Here is a 17,612-nt window from a genome sequence, read left to right as displayed (position 1 = left end):
GTATTAAATTTTATTCTCCTCGCTTACATTTTGCTGTACCTGCAGCTGTTTGAACAGCGAACACACACCAGGAACACCTGTTCAATCAGTCACATTAACTTTGATCTGCAGCGATACCTCTTTTTCCTAACCGGAATAAGAGGTTAGAAAAGAAGGGTAGGGGAACTGCAGTCAGGAAATGAAAAGAGCTGTCCGCTGTGTTGAAACTACAATTTGAATGAGATGGACAACACTCCTAATTCAGCAGGCAAAGGATAAAAGCCTGTTTAAAAAAAAAAAAAAACAAAACAAAAAAAAAAACATCGGTTACAAAGGCTGTGATTTTAAAGAACCAAACTTTGGCTCTTACCTAAAATCCTTCACTCAGCCCTCACACTGAGTGTTTAGATGCCAGCCCCATTTATTGCTCTGTTATTGTTGATTTTTCCAGCAGCTCTCTGACCTTATAGAGCGATTTTCGTTTCTCTTGTTAAGAATACGATGTCCTCCCTCACACTCACTGATAGTATCACTGAGATCTGGATGTTTATTGATTATATCTTGCTCCTTCAGATTATCTTCACGGGTCAACAAGGTCATTGTGTAACGTGCTGCTTGTTCACCAAATGTATTTTGAATTACTTTTTCCTTCTTGGTGAATCTGAAAAAACAACAAAAGAGAACAATCTCTCTATTCACCTCCTTTTCAGTTAGTCCAGTTTCCGTACCAAATTGTGAAACACAAATCAGTTTAAAATGACGAAATTTACAAGCTGCTATGAAAGCAGATGCTTAAATGTGCTGCATGCTTTTAGGAAGGAACATCTGGTTTACTTACTCCTAAATGACCCATTCTTAAGCAGCATTTTCTGAACTGTATTTCTGATTTTACCACAAGGTGGCGGCGTTTTACAATAATGTGTTTGTATTGAAATAGGGCTGACCCAGTGACATTGAGGCGGTCTAGTAGTAAATACCGTATATCACAGTAGTTGTTGTAAGAAATATTTCAAATACAATAATTGTCAATTTAATATAATGTATTTGATGTAATTTAATTTACAGTAAAAATACAATTATTACAATATCTCATATAGTATCCTGTTTGAGTAAAGCAACTAAGTTTAATTTAGAGTAAAATTAATGTATAAAACTATTATAGTGTCTTACCATTACTGTAATGTCTTACGTTTTTTGCAGTGTTTGTATCAGTCTTGTTTTATTATTATTTAAACATTGCTGTAGTTCTGTTTAAAAAATGTGTGTTTTCAGTTCCAGCCTTAACTTCAGGTCTCTTTGGACATTATTCTCATATTAACAAGTTTCTCTGATCTTTTTTGACACAATTCACACACATTATTTCTGATTAATTATTACTTTGAGCTGATTTTAATAGCAGCAGCTGATTTAAAAAAAATCCATCCACATTCAGTCTCGTTGATTTCGCATCCCTCAGCACAGATGATCACACACTTAAAGTTCAGAGGTGAAAGAAATATTTCTGCTTCGTTTGAAGTTTGACTGCAGGTTAGAGTTAGTCCAGCAGGTGGTGCTGCTGGATGAAACCAAACAAACTGATTCACAATGATGGCTGATGCATTTTTTCCAACCCTCTGTGTGCAGATTATTTTCAGTTGACTGTTGACTTCTTAATTTGTTCCATCTAATCACTGAATAAAAATGTATTTAACCCAGTGGAGAAAACATGAAATAAATGTCTGCTGTTCTTTAACACCATCATTTGATCAGCTCAAACACCTCAGTGAATCTTCTTCATGGGAAACTGGTTCATTCCAGGTTTTTTTGTTCGAAAAGACAAGAAAAAACCCCCCATCAATACATTTAATCTGTTTTAATAATGATACATTATTCAGGAGATCAAACTAAATGTGAGACCACAGCTTCAAGACACATTAAACCAATAAGTCTGTCAGATTATGTACAAAGTAGAATTCAAAATTCAAATTCCCCCAATCATTACAAGTAGGCTAATAATCAGTGATGATTAACATGTTTCTATTCAGCAAACTAACAAAAACTATGTTATTGAAGATTATATTTCACATAAAAAAATTAAAAAAGAGACTTATAAAGACAGTTATGCTATGCTGTGGTTATGTTCTTCTGTCTTTATGATAATTTGTCCTTAATAAGCCACTGCTAAATGATCACAAAAACTCAGCTGTCCCAAAGAAACTGATTGTTTCTTTCAGCTTCATGTCCTTCTTCTTTGGGTAACATATTGTAGCGGGTCAGGGCTGTTTGGGGTCATGACAGCTATGTTCTGTTGTTCCAGGCGGCAGCGTAATGTTGCCATGGTTTCAGGTGACACTCTCTCTCTCTGCGTGGAGAGAACGCCTTTTTGATGTTGTTGTGTTTTCTGTTGAATGGCTGTGCTCCCTGGCTAACTCGCGGGAAGCAAGACCAAAGGACACCTCTGTCTCCTCCTTGTATAAGCTCGCCACAATATATTCTGTTTCTCTTTCTAACACATACTGAAAAAAGGTTCACACTATTACTGTTATTATTTTTCATTTAATTCCTTATTTACCAGCTGATGATACATTGGGGCAAAAAAGTATTTGGGAGACACAGATTGCTGTCCCACTTAAAAAGATGAGAGAGGCCTGTAATTTTCTGCATAGGTTCACTTCAACTGTGAGAGACAGAATGTAAAAAAGAAACCCAGGATATCACATTTTATGATTTTTAAATAATTTATTTGTATAATGGTGCAGAAAATAAGTATTTAGTACCCACAAACAAGCGAGAATTCTGTCCCTCACAGACCTGTTACTACTTCTTTAAGAAGCTCTTCTATTCTCCACTCGTTACCAGTAACAATGGCCTCTGTTTGAACTCGTTATCAGTATAAAAGACACATCTCCACACCTTTAAACAGTCAGACTCCAACCTCCACTATGGCCAAGACCAGAGAGCTGTCTAAGGACACCAGTCTTGTGCAGGTGTACAATCCACAATAGGCAAGCAGCTTGGGAAGAGGGCTCCATGCAACATGTCAACTCGTTGGGTACAAATGATCTTGAGAGCGGTGAGGAAACCGCCCAGAACTAGTACACGGGGGGTAACTGGTCAATGACCTGAAGAGAGCTGGAACCACAGTAACAAAGATTAGTAACACACTAGGTGTGGAAAAAAATCCTGCAGTGCTCAAAAAGTCCCCTTGCCCATCTAAAGTTTGCCAGAGACCATCTGGATGATCCAGAGGAAGGCGAGAATGTTATGTGGTATAAACGCCACTTACCATGTTTGGAGGGGGAAGAATGCTGAGTTACATCCCAAGAACACCATACCCACTGTGAAGCATGGGGGTGGAAAAATCATGCTTTGGGGCTGTTTTTCTGCAAAAGGGACAGGCCAATGAAGGAGTGGCTTTGTAAAAAGCATTTCAAGGTTCTAGAGTAGCCTAGCCAGTCTCCAGACCTCAATCCAACAGAGAATCTGTGGAGGGAGTTGAAAGTCTGTGTTGCCCAGCGACAGTCCCAAAACATCACTGATCTAGAGGAGATCTGCATGGAGGAATGGTCCAAAATACCAGCAACAGTGTGTGAAAACCTTGTGAAGACTACAGAAAACGTTTGAACGCTGTCATTGTATATAACAAAGTATTCAGATCAACTTTTGTTATTGACCAAATACTTATTTTCCAAATAAATTCTTTAAAAAGACAATGTGATTTTCTGGGGGGGGGGGTTTTTCTCATTTTGTTCTTTACAGTTGAGGTATACTTATGATGAAAATTACAGGCCTCTCTCATCTTTTTAAGTGGGAGAACTTGCACAATCGGTGGCTGCCAAATACTTTTTGCCCCACTCTAAATGTTGACTTCCACTGAGTATAACTGTGTAACACAATCCCCCAATTTAAATTTTAAAATTGTAGTTTTTAATGCCGAATCCACTGCAGCTCTTGATGCAGCTCCAGCCGCCCCTGCAGCTCCCATACCTTGCACTCCTCGAACTAAAAATCCAACTCCAACAGCAACTACAGCACCAACAGCAGTAGCAACTCCAGCACTACCTTTTGCAGCAGTTCCACCAATAATGTCATCCCAGTTCCCCTTAGTAAACTCGTTCCTTCTTTCTGCTTTGTGTCTTGCTTCTTTGGCCGTCATCTCTGGATTTTCTTTCTGAAGTCGTTCCATCTCTGTTTTTATGGCTTTCTCTGCCTCTTCAAACATATTGGTGGTGTAGCAGCATCCTCCATTTCTTTCAGTCAGATTGTTGATTTCCTTCAGCAGCTCTCTGACCTCAGAGCGATCCTTGTTTCTGCTGTTAAAAACATGATATCCTCCACCGCACTGACTGATAAAGTCACTGAGATCTGGACGTTTGATTGCTTCTTCTATGGTGTCTTCATTCACATCATCTTCATGGATTACCAAGGCCATCGTGTAATCAGCTGCTTGTTCACCAAATATCTTCTGAATGATTTTCACAGTTTTTTGTTCTTCTTTGGTGAAACTGTTTGGTTGGATCACAACCAGGAACACATGAGGACCAGGAGCAGCAAAGGAGATGCATCTAAAAATCTCTCTCTTCACCTCCTTTTTAGTTAGTTTAGTTTTGTACAGACCTGGAGTATCAACTACAGCCAGTGTTTTACCTTCAAACAGACCTGTTTTCTTCTGACACTCTGATGTTTCAGAGGAAGAGGAAGCTGTTGATCTAAATACTTTTCCCCTTAAGATGATGTTTCCTGCTGCACTCTTCCCAACTCTGGTTTTCCCAACAAGAACAATCCTGAGGCCAGCTTCTTTTTTTCATGGCTCTCTCAGCCTCTCTGAACATTTCATTGGTGTAGTACTCTCCTCCATTTCTCGCAATCATTGTGTTGATCTTCTCCAGCAGCTCTCTGACCTGAGAGGGATTTTTGACTGTGTTGTTAAAGACATGATATCTTCCACCGCACTGACTGATGAAGTCAGAGAGAGTTTGATGATCATGGATCAAGTTTTCTATGGTGACTTCATCTCTCTCCAGATTGTCCCCACAGGTGAACAAGACCATAGTGTAACATTCTGACGGTTCTCCAAACATGAATGATGTTGACAGTTTTTTGTTCTTCTTCTGTGAATCTGTTGGCCTGATACACAACCAGGAACACATGAGGACCAGGAGCAGCAAGGTTGATGCAGCTACTGATCTCTTCCTTCACCTCCTCTTCAGTTTTTCTGGTGTCAAATAAGCCAGGAGTATCAATTACAGCCAGTTTTTGACCATCAAACTGACCTGGTTTCTTCGGACACTCTGATGTTACTGTGGAAAAACCTGCTGCGGATTTAAAAGCTTTTCCCCCTAAGATGGTGTTCCCTGATGCACTCTTCCCAACTCCAGTTTTCCCAATAAGAACAATCCTGAGGTCAGCCTCTCTGAACATTTCAACTGTGTAGTATCTTCCTGCATTTCTCTGAACCATGGTGTTGATCTTCTCCAGCAGCTCTCTGACCTGAGAAGAATCCTTGTCTTTGTTAAAAACACGGTATCCTCCATCACACTGACGGATGAAGCCACTGAGAGCTGGATTTTTACTGATTAATTCGTCTATGGTGTCTCCATCTAACTTCAGGTCATCTCCATGGGTGAACAAAACTAATGTGAAACATGCTGACCTTTTTCCAAACATCTTCTGAATGATTTTCACTGTTTCTTGATCTTCTTCAGTGAATCTGTTGGCCCGAATCACAACCAGGAACACATTAGGACCAGGAGCAGCAAAGCAGATGGTTCTCTCCATCTCTGCTGTCAACTCCTCTTCAGGTTTACGGGTGTCAAACAGACCTGGAGTGTCAACTACAGCCAGTTTTTGACCTCCAAACTCTCCTGCTTTCTTCTGACACTCTGATGATGTCAATTCAAAAGCATTCCCCTTTCCTAGGATGGTGTTTCCCGATGCACTCTTTTCAACTCCAGTTTTTCCAAGAAGCAAAATCCTGAGTTCTGGCCTCTCTGGCAAAAAACTACCAAAATCATGTATGCTCAGTCATGTATGCTCTGGCGCAACACACTGCTCATGTGTTTTTCCAATGTGAAGTTACAGAATTATAGAGAAATGACAGGACTGCTTTTGTAAGTGTTCTTGTAAAAGAAGTACAACCTCAATAAAAAAAAAAAGTTGGTATAGTGTGTTAAATGTAAATAAAAACAGAAAGCAGTAATTTTACAATCTCAGAAATCCATTTTTATTCACAATATAGCAGAGAAAGTTTATCAAATGTTTAAACTGTGATATTTTAATATTTAATAGAAAATATTGGCCCATTTTGAATTTGATGGCAGTGGTACTGAAAATGAACCAGCTGGAGGAACAGTTTGCAACTAGTTTTGCACCCATTCACTGACAAGATTGGGAATAAAAAGAGCATCTCAGAAAAGCAGAATTACTAAGAAGTAAAGATGTGCAGAGGTTCACCAACTCTGTGCATCCTGACTTTATGCATGTGTGGGACCTGCACGTCTTTCCCCACACTCAGTGAAACAACAGCTCAGGTCCTTCCCAAACCTTCCTTTGGTCTCTGTATTAATGTCTGATAGCTATCTGTTAGTGTCACGGCTGCTGAGGTGAGCCGTGTGGTGTTGGAGGAAAGGGGGACCCAAAATGCAGGCGATGACTGATGATTCGAGTGATGTTTATTTACAGGGTGGTGTAGTGGCAAACAGGCAGTGAGGGATGACAGGGAACTAAAGAAACCTGAACTGGAAAAACTAAATAACAAACCTCAGAACATACAAAACGGGGAGAGAGGCAGACAGACGCAGACGAGGAACACAGACGAACCGGCAACAGGCAGGAGAACACACTGGGCTTAAATACACACAGCAGTAATCAGGGGATGACAGACAGGAGGGCAACACACCTGGAAGAAGTCAGAGCTGACGGGACAGGGGAAACGTAAACTGAACACACTCACATGAGACGGGGACCTTCAGAATAAAACAGGAAACTCAGACACAGAGAACCAGACAAGACACTGAACTAAATAGACAGATTCACAAACAGACAGTGTGACACCATAGACAGACAGAACACAGAAGTGGGACCAGGGTAAGCACAGAACAGAAACCTAACTAACGGCAAATCATAGCAGAAACAAAAACAGAAACAAATGGATTCTAGTTTGTTTAATTTTATATTATTTTTTTTACATTGGAGGTGAAAATGTAATATATTTGCATTCATGTAGGACGTTTCTAGTCTTAATGGCCACTCAAAATCCTTTCAACAAGAATTCACACATTAATCATACATTCATAGAGCACTTTAGGCTTCTTCAAGGATTTCATCTGCCTCACATCCACATAATATCTGAAATCAAATCAAATTGTTTCTGGACTGTGGGAGGAATCTGGTGTAACTGGGGGAAACCCATGCAAGTCCAAGGAGAACACCCAACACGTTCCTAAATGCCGAGAGTGGAAAAATGAGGAAACATGAGAACCGTTTGGTATCAATCTACACATGTTTATTCATTTTAGTTAAATCGCTTTGGAAAACACTATGTAACATCATTAAAGTGCTGGTTAAGGTGAGGGTTCCCAATGGTTAGGGACAAATGCATTCGCATGGCAGGATGCTGTAAACAGACCAAACATCAGTCAGGAGAACAACTGAGATAATCCATCCACAACACAAGGTTAGTCATTAATATACTGTTCAACATGGGAATAGAGCAGCTGCAAAATAATTTAAGATTCAACATTAAAGAGATTCAAAAAACTTGTCATGTGTACCAAGGGCGTAGATTTGGTTTTGGCATTAGTGGGGACGGATGATTCAACCACCGAACTCTGCCCTGTTTCTTTTTTTTTTTTCCCTTTTCATCTTTGCTTCTTGATAAAAAGAGGAGAAATATACTTGCCTAAATATGCTATTCTACATCCTTTTAAACCATTTAAAATCACAATTCATAGTTTTATATGTGAATTATATAATGTTAAATTACTATTAAACAAATGACTAAGTATTTTATACTTTTCCAAGCCGGGGCTCGAACCGGCAACCTTCCGATTACAAGGCGAACTCCCAACTCTTGAGCCACGATCGCCCCAGTTATGCAACCTGTCCAGCCATGTCTATATGCTCTTTTTTCATGCTGTTAATATAAGGGGAAAAATAAACTCTTACTGATTAAAGAAGCATTGTCTGTGGAGCCACAATCTGATCTTGTAGTGTAGCTCCAGTTTGCACATTTATTCTCAGCCACATTTGGTTTAGAGCACAGCCAATATTTAGCATAAGTAAATTTAAATAAAATTTTTTGTTTGTATTCTGCAATTGAAGACATGCTCAGTTATTTATGAACATGGTCTTTGTTTAAAGCAAGAAATGGATTTGTAACATGGGGTGCATATCTCATTCTGAAAAAACGTTAACAACTAATAAGCGTTACCCAAAGCCAATCAGCATCATCCAAGGCATCATTATGGCTCTTCTTTAAAAAAAAAACATGAATTCTTAAGCACAAGGGATATTGTGTATTATTATTATTATTATTATTATTATTTTGTCTTTGAACCCTTTTATAGCCGACAGGTATTGAAGACATGTTTTCTAAGAGGATGAAAGTTGTCATTGTGATGGTGAAAGAAGAAGACATCATCGATGTGTTGGTTGTCCTTGAGGCGGCACTAATCCTGTCTAATCTGAGGGATGTCTCAAGTGCCATTTCCATGCTGATGGGTCTTCTTTTTGCCTTCAACATAGACTATCCAAAGGAACTTAAGGGCATCTTTGAAGTCATTCAGAACGTCCTAATGAACATTGGTGGAAGGCAGTGTGTCTCACTAGTGCATGGTCTAAGAAACAGACTCTTGCAGAAAGCCATGCAGAACTGTAATTGTATGCTCACAGCATACAATTGCCTTTGTGTTAAGGACAGTTTTTATTTTACTGTTTGTTTTTTGATACTTGTATGTATGTCACTAAATGACCAGTCCTTACATTCCAGATTAGACAATTACTCATTTGTTCATGGTTTAAGAAACTTATGTGAACAACAATATAATGGTGGACTCTGCAGATACTTATCTCATGCAAGTCTGTAGTTTTTCCTTTGTTTTCCAACTAAGCAGACTCAAACTAATGTTTCTGAAATATCCATATTATCAAATGTTTCAGAAGCATGCACTCATTTTCAGAGCAATTGGTTCTGTGGAATTTGTTGCAATTGTAAATGAAGACAAATAGAAGAGTTTGATGTCTTAGTTGTTATAAACTGATCTTTACTGTCACTCATCAAAGGTTTTGTACTATTTTAATATTTCAAGTTTTATGCTAACAGGTGTGACTGAGCACAATGAAGTTTAAAAATTTTGCAAATGTAAAGAATAACTTTTCTAAAATAGCAAGTGTCCCGTTGATACATTACAGACTTTATGTTGTTAATTGTAACAAAGCAGGTTTTATCTCATCCTGTTGAAAGTCTGATAAGATTATGCCATGGTGAGGGTTCTGTTGACCACAATTCACAAGAATCACTACGGCTCCTAAAGTCTTGGTCAGAATTTAATCTTCCCCCAAACTGGGCTCAAGACCAAGTTCAAATTTATTGTTTCACAGGGAGCAACCTTTGAGTTTTGATGGATTGTGAGCCTGATGAGCTACGTCACTGATTTTTCTGTTTCTCAGATGACTAAGATGACACAATAAATGTTGAATGTTGGGTGCTCATGAGTAATTGTCTTGTCATGTTCTTAAAACAACCTTTCTGCCTGAAATGATCAGATACACTTTAATGGAATCTGTGGGTTTTTATTTTTTGCTGTAAACAACAGAAAATTAATTTAAAGGAATGTAGATATTTAAACCTGAGCTCTAAGATAAACCTAACAGGTAGTTTTGCTGAAATGGATGTTGGAAGGCTCCAAAAATACTTAAGATGTTCAATACACATTTTTCTTTACATCCAGTCAATCAACTCTAATTAAAATGAAACTGATTTACAAGTTCACTCAGCTACCTTAAGGAGCTCAGTTAATTAATAAACTTAAATCAACTTAGCTAACAGATTTTGTTAGTTAAGCTAAAATAGATTCCTAAGTTAAAAGAACTATTAAAGTATTTGAATTAACTAAAAAACCCAAGTCAACTGAACTAGGACAAGAGTTTAAACAATAGATTATTTTAATTTAGCTGAAAGGGTTTTCCCAAGTAAAAATGACAATTAAAGGAGTTGAACTGGCTAACAAATCTCAGTCAACTAAACTAAGACGAAAGTTTAGACAACGTGATTTTTCATCAACATAGCATTTGGTTGTGTTACAAGAACAAACTCTATTTCTTGACTTAACTTAAAATTTTAAGGCAGCCCTTTACATCAGCGGTCCCCAACCCCCGGGCCTCGGACCGGTACCGGTCCGTGAGTCGTTTGGTACCGGGCGAGAGTTGAGGCTCAGGTGTGAAATGTATGGTTTTCAGGGTTTTTATCAGTTGTCAGCGTTATTTTGTTATAGTTTTTATCGTTTACTCGGTTTTCCTTGGTCTTTTCACGTGTGTTATGAATAAATTTTCTTTTTTTCTGTACCGGTACTAGTTTTATTTTGTTGTATTTATCCGCAACACCTTAAAGGCCGGTCCATAAAAATATTTTCGGGCATAAACCGGTCCGTGGCGCAAAAACGGTTGGGGACCGCTGCTTTACATCATATTTTTAAGTTGAAACAAAATGTTTTACAGTGTGGGTTAATTTGGGTCATCGTTTCTCACATAAATATTTAAAGCTACAAATACACAAGCTTTTTCTTTTTATATAAATGAACTAAAAATAAAATGAATGAACAAATAATAAAGAATAGGTTAATCTTCAGAGATAGTGGGGAAAAATACACTGACCCAACATGGTGTTATATGCCCACTGGATATAAAGATGTTGCTGCAGGGATAATAATGCTTCCTCTTTCCGATTAACCTTTGTTGTTGTGGAATATCCCTTTTTTCTTATCCAACTGTATGTGTTTTTAGTCCAAGGAGCAATCTTTACATTTACATTAACTCATTTGTGTGTGTGTGTGTGTGTGTGTGTGTGTGTGTGTGTGTGTGTGTGTGTGTGTGTGTGTGTGTGTGAGTGTGTCAGACCTTAGATGGTTTTGATTTTATCATTAATCAGCTTTGTGGTGTTTAGTTTTACTGACTTTTTCTGCTGTCAGATTAACACATCTCTGACTAACATTCGTGTGGAAAAACCTTTGTAGGTAGTAAAACACACTGGGATAGTAAGGCTAGTAGATTATTTAAGAAAGGTTTTTTGAAAGGTGATGTCAAATGAAAACATATCAAAACAGAACACAGTAGAAAGAAAAAAAGAAAACTAAATAACCAAAAACTGAAAGTCACCATATGAAGTTAAACAGGAACCAAAACCCAGAGCTTCAAAACTGTTACTCACTCTAAGTAACACCATCTGCTAAAAACAGGAGTCAAAAACCAATAACGGAAACTATGACAACACTGAATTATTTGAACATATATCCATTAATAATAAGATATACAAACACCACAATTAGGCCTACAGTCAGAAAAAAATTTGAAAGTTGTAATTGTAAACTTTTTTTCTTCTAGTGCCAAACACAAGGATCATCCTGCTGGGGAAAACTGGAGCTGGGAAGAGCAGCATCGCTAACACTATATTAGGAAGGAATGAGTTCCAAGTCCTAAATTTTTCTGACTCACAAGCAAATGTTTGTATAGCAAAGTCTTGATCTGTCATTGGAAGAAATCTCACTTTGATTGACACTCCTGGTTTTTTAGTCCAGGACGTTCAGAGCAGGAGCTGAAGCATGAGATACAAAGCTGTGTCACAAAGTTCCCTCCTGGTCCTCACGCTTTCATTATTGTGCTCAGAGTGGAGAAATTCACAGAGCAGGAGACGACTGTCATCAGGAAACTGCAGGAGTGTTTTTCTGCAGAGGTATTTAAATATTCTACAGTTGTCTTCACGGATGGTGACCAGTTACCTGACAGAATGAGCATCGAGGAGTTTGTCACAAATAACAAACCTCTGAAAGATTTGGTAGACAAGTGTGGTGGTGGGTGCCACGTTGTAGATAATAAGTACTGGAAAAACCAGCAGGACAGGTACAGGAGCAACCAGTTCCAGGTGACACAGCTAGTCAACACAATAGAGAACATGCTGATGGAAAATAAAGGAGGCAGCTACACCACTGAGATGCTGAAAGACTGGCAGAGACAACAAGAAGAGCGCACTAAACCATCATCATTATCAACCTCTCTCCACAGAGTCTACAGACTTTTGACCAAATACACAACCAAAAAATCTGTCAAAGTCCTGGTAGGTGTAGCTGTGTTCGTTGGTGCACTGCTTTTTTAAAAAACTGTGACCACATCGCATCACAATGCAGCAGTGGAAATGTAAAACACACACACTGATGTCACAGAGAGAAAAAAAAGAAGGAACAAAGTGTTTTACATCAACTACGTTCTGTTTGTTTATTTTATTTTACAAGAATAAATTGTAGATTTGTGTCATGCAAGTGATTTGAAGTATAATGAACAGGACTACTAAATAACATGTTATTGTTATAATTACTAATATAAATGTTATTATACAGTTTGAACTATGCCTCAAATGTGTTTTTGTATCTTTGTGTTAGTGAAAATTCAACTCTTCCAATAAAGCACAGTTTATTATTAGAATTTATCATAAGATAAATTATTGGTGAGTAAAAATTTCTCAGGAGTTCAAACCTAAACTGAATATATGGTTTTCAGTGATACAGACGAGGACTTGAGGATGAGAAGCCAAAGACCGTGTTCTCCTGCCACAGCCACAAAACTGTAGGTATAACAAGCAGTCTGGCCTTTCACCTCTGACCTCTGACATCAACAAGGCTTTAGCATCCTCCCGTCTTGGTCAAGCCGCAGTCCTGCAATGTATGCTATCTGCGGTTTAAAGTAAGACTTAAACTGTTCTCTTTGCTGATGTCTTGTATGCATTGCATGTTGGAGTAGTGGGTTTGCTCGTTCTTTAGGGTGCAAGAGGTCCTCAAATTTTGGATGAGGTCATATAGTGTAATTAAAACATTGTCCAAGTTTCACACAGATAGTATCTCTCCTGCAGGTCGCTAATAGCTATTTCAGTTTTCAGCTAACACAAAGAACTTCAACCTTGACCCTTCACTTACTCAGTGATAGATAAGTCTGAGGTGAATCAACTGAAAACCTGTGCAGAGGTGAGGAAAGAGAGAAATCTGTGTAGCCTGTTGGGGAGAAGGAGTAACCATAACAACAAGAAATGCTGTTCACCAAAACTTTATAGTCAATTGGTGCCACCTGGTGGAGAAGGAGATTTTTGTTTATTATTTTCTAGAATGATTACAAAAAATAAATTTAAATTGCAGATGATCCCCCAGTGTTGTGAAAGTGTTTCATTTATATGGTAATAAAGATCAGTCGGACAAGAGACTCTCTGTAACTCTTTGTATAATACTGGTTTTCAGTGTGTTACACATAAATTAACAGTAACTTTGCACAGAATAGCCTTTTTACATGACTTCAGTCAAGTTTGTGTAAATTTATTATTACTTTGTATTCTTTGTCTTTCTTTTTTTTTCTTATTTATAGTCCATTTGGGTTATAGAGTTACTGTCACTGCCAGGAAGAAAATAATGAAATTCATTGGTTTAATGTGTGTGCGCTTTAGTAACTGACCTCTTGGTACATGTACATGGTACATTATGAAAAAATATTTCCAGTACTGAGTAAATTTAATAATTTCAGTTAATTTGGTATGATTGTGTTATTATCTCAGTGACACTGTTTTTGGCAGATTCTAAAGTGGATCAGAAACCATATATTACAAATGGTTAACTCGTTTCTCATGCTGTGTGCATTCACCAAGATTTTCTTTTCCAAATATTGACATGTGCCAGTTTTTTTTGCTGTGTTTCAAAAGCCTGTCCTATCTCCTTATATGACATTTTCATCGAGGTGAAGGAACAAGCTTAGGAAAACAATAAACGTTGAGAGGAAGACAAACAAGATAACATCTTCAACACTTCATTGCCCTCACTTCAGATTTACTGTAAAAGTGTTATGGTCTCATTTTACTTTCCTTTTTTTGTCACAAATAAAGAGCTGATAATATTGATTTTCTTTTCCTATGATTGTGTTTCCTCCTGCACTTGTTCCAACTCCACTTTTTTTCCAGCAACAAAAATATTTTTTTAGTCTCTGTTATTTTTTTAGGGCTAATGTTAATGTTGGGCATTAACATAGCATTGTCCTTTTTTACTGTTGATGAAGTCAACAGCAAAAAAGTAAAGTAAATTACTGTCCATCCAGTTACTGAAATGGGCAGAAGGAAACCCGAACGCTAGAAGGGAAAGTCAAAGCAGCGCTTCTGTAATGTAGCCCAGAGAAGCAGTAGTGGTCCCGCTGTAAAGCTATCAGCCGCCCACCCAGACACAGACTTCCCGTAATGCAAAGTCGAATTAGTATTAACAGTTAAACAATCCGCAGGTGATCTATACAAAGACATGAGGAGCATCAGTCAACAAAAATATGGCCAATTAGGACAACAGGGACACATGACTCTTACCTGTGACAGCTGTGAAGGTCAGGTGATCAGAAATACCGTTTTGATCTGGATGCGCACAGCAACAGGTGATCGATGGAGGGATGCTCAGATGACAGCTAATATTTATACTAGCACCAAAGAACGTAACTGGCCACTAACCGGTGATTGAAAATGCAATTTTAATTCTACTATATAAGAACATTGATTGCAATATGGTTCATAATCCAAATCCAATTTCACAGCCTCACAGCAAGAAGGTCCTGAGTTGAATTTGACTGCCTGGCTGGGCCTTTCTTAGTGGAGTTTGGATGTTATCCCCAGGTTCTCTCCAGGTACTCCAGTATCTGAGAGCTACTGTATTAATGTTTTAATGTACTGATGACTCCAGGGACAGAATTAAACCAAAGGCAAAACTTTATTTTGTCATCAACAGAAAACAAAGTCCATGGATACAAACAGAAGTCATACTGGGGGAGAAAACAGGAATAATGGAAGACAAAAGGATGTCAGGATGAAGGGCTCTACATACACAGACGTTGATTAGAGGAATGGGGAACTAAACTTTTTACATTTATTATACACAGGTACTGAAAAATGAAACCAATTTAAACCCACACCCAGCAGCATGAATTATTACAAATGTATTATTAAGGATTATCACAGCACATTTACCACAAACAAACAAATGAAATTCACAAGCAACCAAGCAATACTTGCCTTAGCCCAACAAAGTAATCAAGAATTAATACAGATATGTGCTGTTCAAATGTGACACTTTAAAATGGTTATAAAATGATGATAAGGAGTTTAGAGCATTACACGTGTCTTGAAATGTGTTCATTTTTTTCTAAATGATTAACACGTTCTGTATTAGGGTTTGTGAGAGTTCTTCCTGCTTCTACAGCTAGTACACCAAGAGCCTCAGCTGTGTTCATAACTGCCTCTATTATTGAATATGCTTCATCGGCTTCACGATATCCTATGCAACCTCCACCTATTGCTCCTGCAGCAGCAGCAAGGCGTGCAACTGTATCTAATTTAACACCAGTCGTTGGAAGTTCTCCCTGTGTTGCCACTCCTGTCACTACGGCACTTGCTGGTATTTTAAAGCCCTCAGTATTTTAGCAACGTTTGCAATCATTCCCGGCACACCAAGCAGTGCTCCCAACAACATCCCTGTGGTAACACCAGCAGCCATCTTGAGAGTATTGTAGACTCTGTTCTCTGCCTCCTCTCTAATTTCTTCCTGTGACATGTTTGTTGATAATGATCTAATTCTCTCTTCCTCTTGTTGTTTTGCCTTCTCCACTTCTTGCAGCATCTCATTTGTGTAACAGCCTCCGCCGTTGTTCCTCGCCATCTCTTTTATAGTGTTGAGCAGCTTTTCCCTCTGCAGCTGGATGTTTCTGTATTCATGCTGCGGGTTGTTGTTCCAGTATTTGTTATCAAAGACGTGGCAGCGCCAACCACATCTCTCTCACAACTCACAGAGACATTGTTGCTCCTGCAAAACTCTTCAATCTGCATTCCTTCAGAAAGATTGTCACCATGAGTAAACACAAGCACAACATATCTGAAAGATTCTTCAGACAAAGACTATTTTATTTTGGTAATAAACCTCGTTTTCATGATCTGTGAATCTCTCCACTTTCAGTAAAATAAGAAAACCGTGAGGTCCAGGAGAACACTTTATGACACTCCTTGTAATCTAATTCCTCAGATCCTCTTCAGACGTGCGATTGTCAAAGAAACCAGGAGTGTCAATTATAGAGACAGTTGAATTTGTATTTGTAAATACAAATTCAACTTTTTAAATCATGATTCATATATTAGTTTTCTTAATTTACAGCTCTTTTTAGATAGAAATGTTTTGAGCTGATAAAATTATGCATTCTTATACGTTACAGTATTCAAGAGAACAAAAAAAAAAAACATTTTGAAAAATGTTTTTTGTACTCACCAATTATAACTTTAAGATCTTACAGATGACATAAAGGAAGAAGAGACTACATGTGCCTACTTCACAATAAAAGTTTAGATCCTGGTCAGTTTGAGGTGCAACCAGGTAGCATCAGATGGACCACAACGTCCCAGAGGTGTTCTATTGGATCTAGATCAGGTGAGAAGACTCTAGGAATTGACACCACTGGCCAGGCACTGGTGTCAATTCCTTTATCCTCCAAGAAGTGCCTGCATAGTGTAGCCCAGTGGCAAACAGATGCAATTAGAGACTGTTTATTGTAATTATTATTAAAGGTGTTTTATTCTGTTCAGTTAAAAACACTCATGATTGGAGAGAGACTCTAAAGAAAAAATCCAAATTATTTTGTATGGAATTGCATTATTTGTGTTATTTATTTATGTTTGTTTATCAAAGGTTATTTTTTGACCTGGATACAAATGCAGTCCAACCAATGGGATTGTTTGTCTCGCCTTGTGTTTTCATGTTTGGTTGCGCTGCTAAGGCTGCTTAGACCACACGCGCCATAGCTGTACCTGTTAGTGATGGGATTTCCGGCTCTTTTTAGAGATCCGGCTCTTTCGGTTCGGCTCACTAAAAAGAGCCGGCTCTTTCGGCTCCGAACCTGCTCTTCAGGTTGTTTTGTTGCTTTAATTAATTTATTATTAACAATAATATTAAATTATGCACAAAAGGAATTACTAACGTAAAAAAAGTGGTTTTATTTATATATGTTTATATATAAATATATGCGGTGGCCCCTAGAGACAAAACATGTACAAACTCCAAAACACATTTCTAGCATGAACTGAACTTCCAAAGCAGAGCTACTAGATCACTTATGCTGTGTCCCATTTCAGGGTCTGCACGCTTGAAGTACGCATTTTAAGTGCGATTACGTCACCGCCACGCGACGACGGCTGTCCCAATTCGAAGTGTACTTCAAATGCATACTCCAAATGCGCCGTCGATTTCCCCAAATATCAAGCGTGGTCCGGTGCACGCTTCGTGGTCCCATATATCCCACAATTCATAGCGCGGCGGTGGGTGTGGATAATTTTGCCGCAAAATACGGCAGAAGGGAGCGGCCGAACTGTCAAAGGTAAGTACTGAATATGA

At 38.3% G+C, this 17,612-nt stretch overlaps 2 pseudogenes; one reads left to right on the top strand and one right to left on the bottom strand.

The window, feature by feature from the left end:
- Nucleotides 1-3,814: 3,814 nt before the first annotated feature.
- LOC102785954 (GTPase IMAP family member 8-like) lies at nt 3,815-15,869 on the bottom strand (annotated as a pseudogene).
- LOC118455693 (GTPase IMAP family member 9-like) lies at nt 8,559-12,325 on the top strand (annotated as a pseudogene).
- Nucleotides 15,870-17,612: the final 1,743 nt, after the last annotated feature.

Source organism: Neolamprologus brichardi, chromosome 3 (genome assembly GCF_056152115.1).
Source record: "Neolamprologus brichardi isolate AB-2024 chromosome 3, ASM5615211v1, whole genome shotgun sequence".
NCBI lineage: Eukaryota > Metazoa > Chordata > Actinopteri > Cichliformes > Cichlidae > Neolamprologus > Neolamprologus brichardi.
Note: the sequence above shows the minus strand (reverse complement) of the source record. Positions and strands in the feature narration are given on the sequence as shown.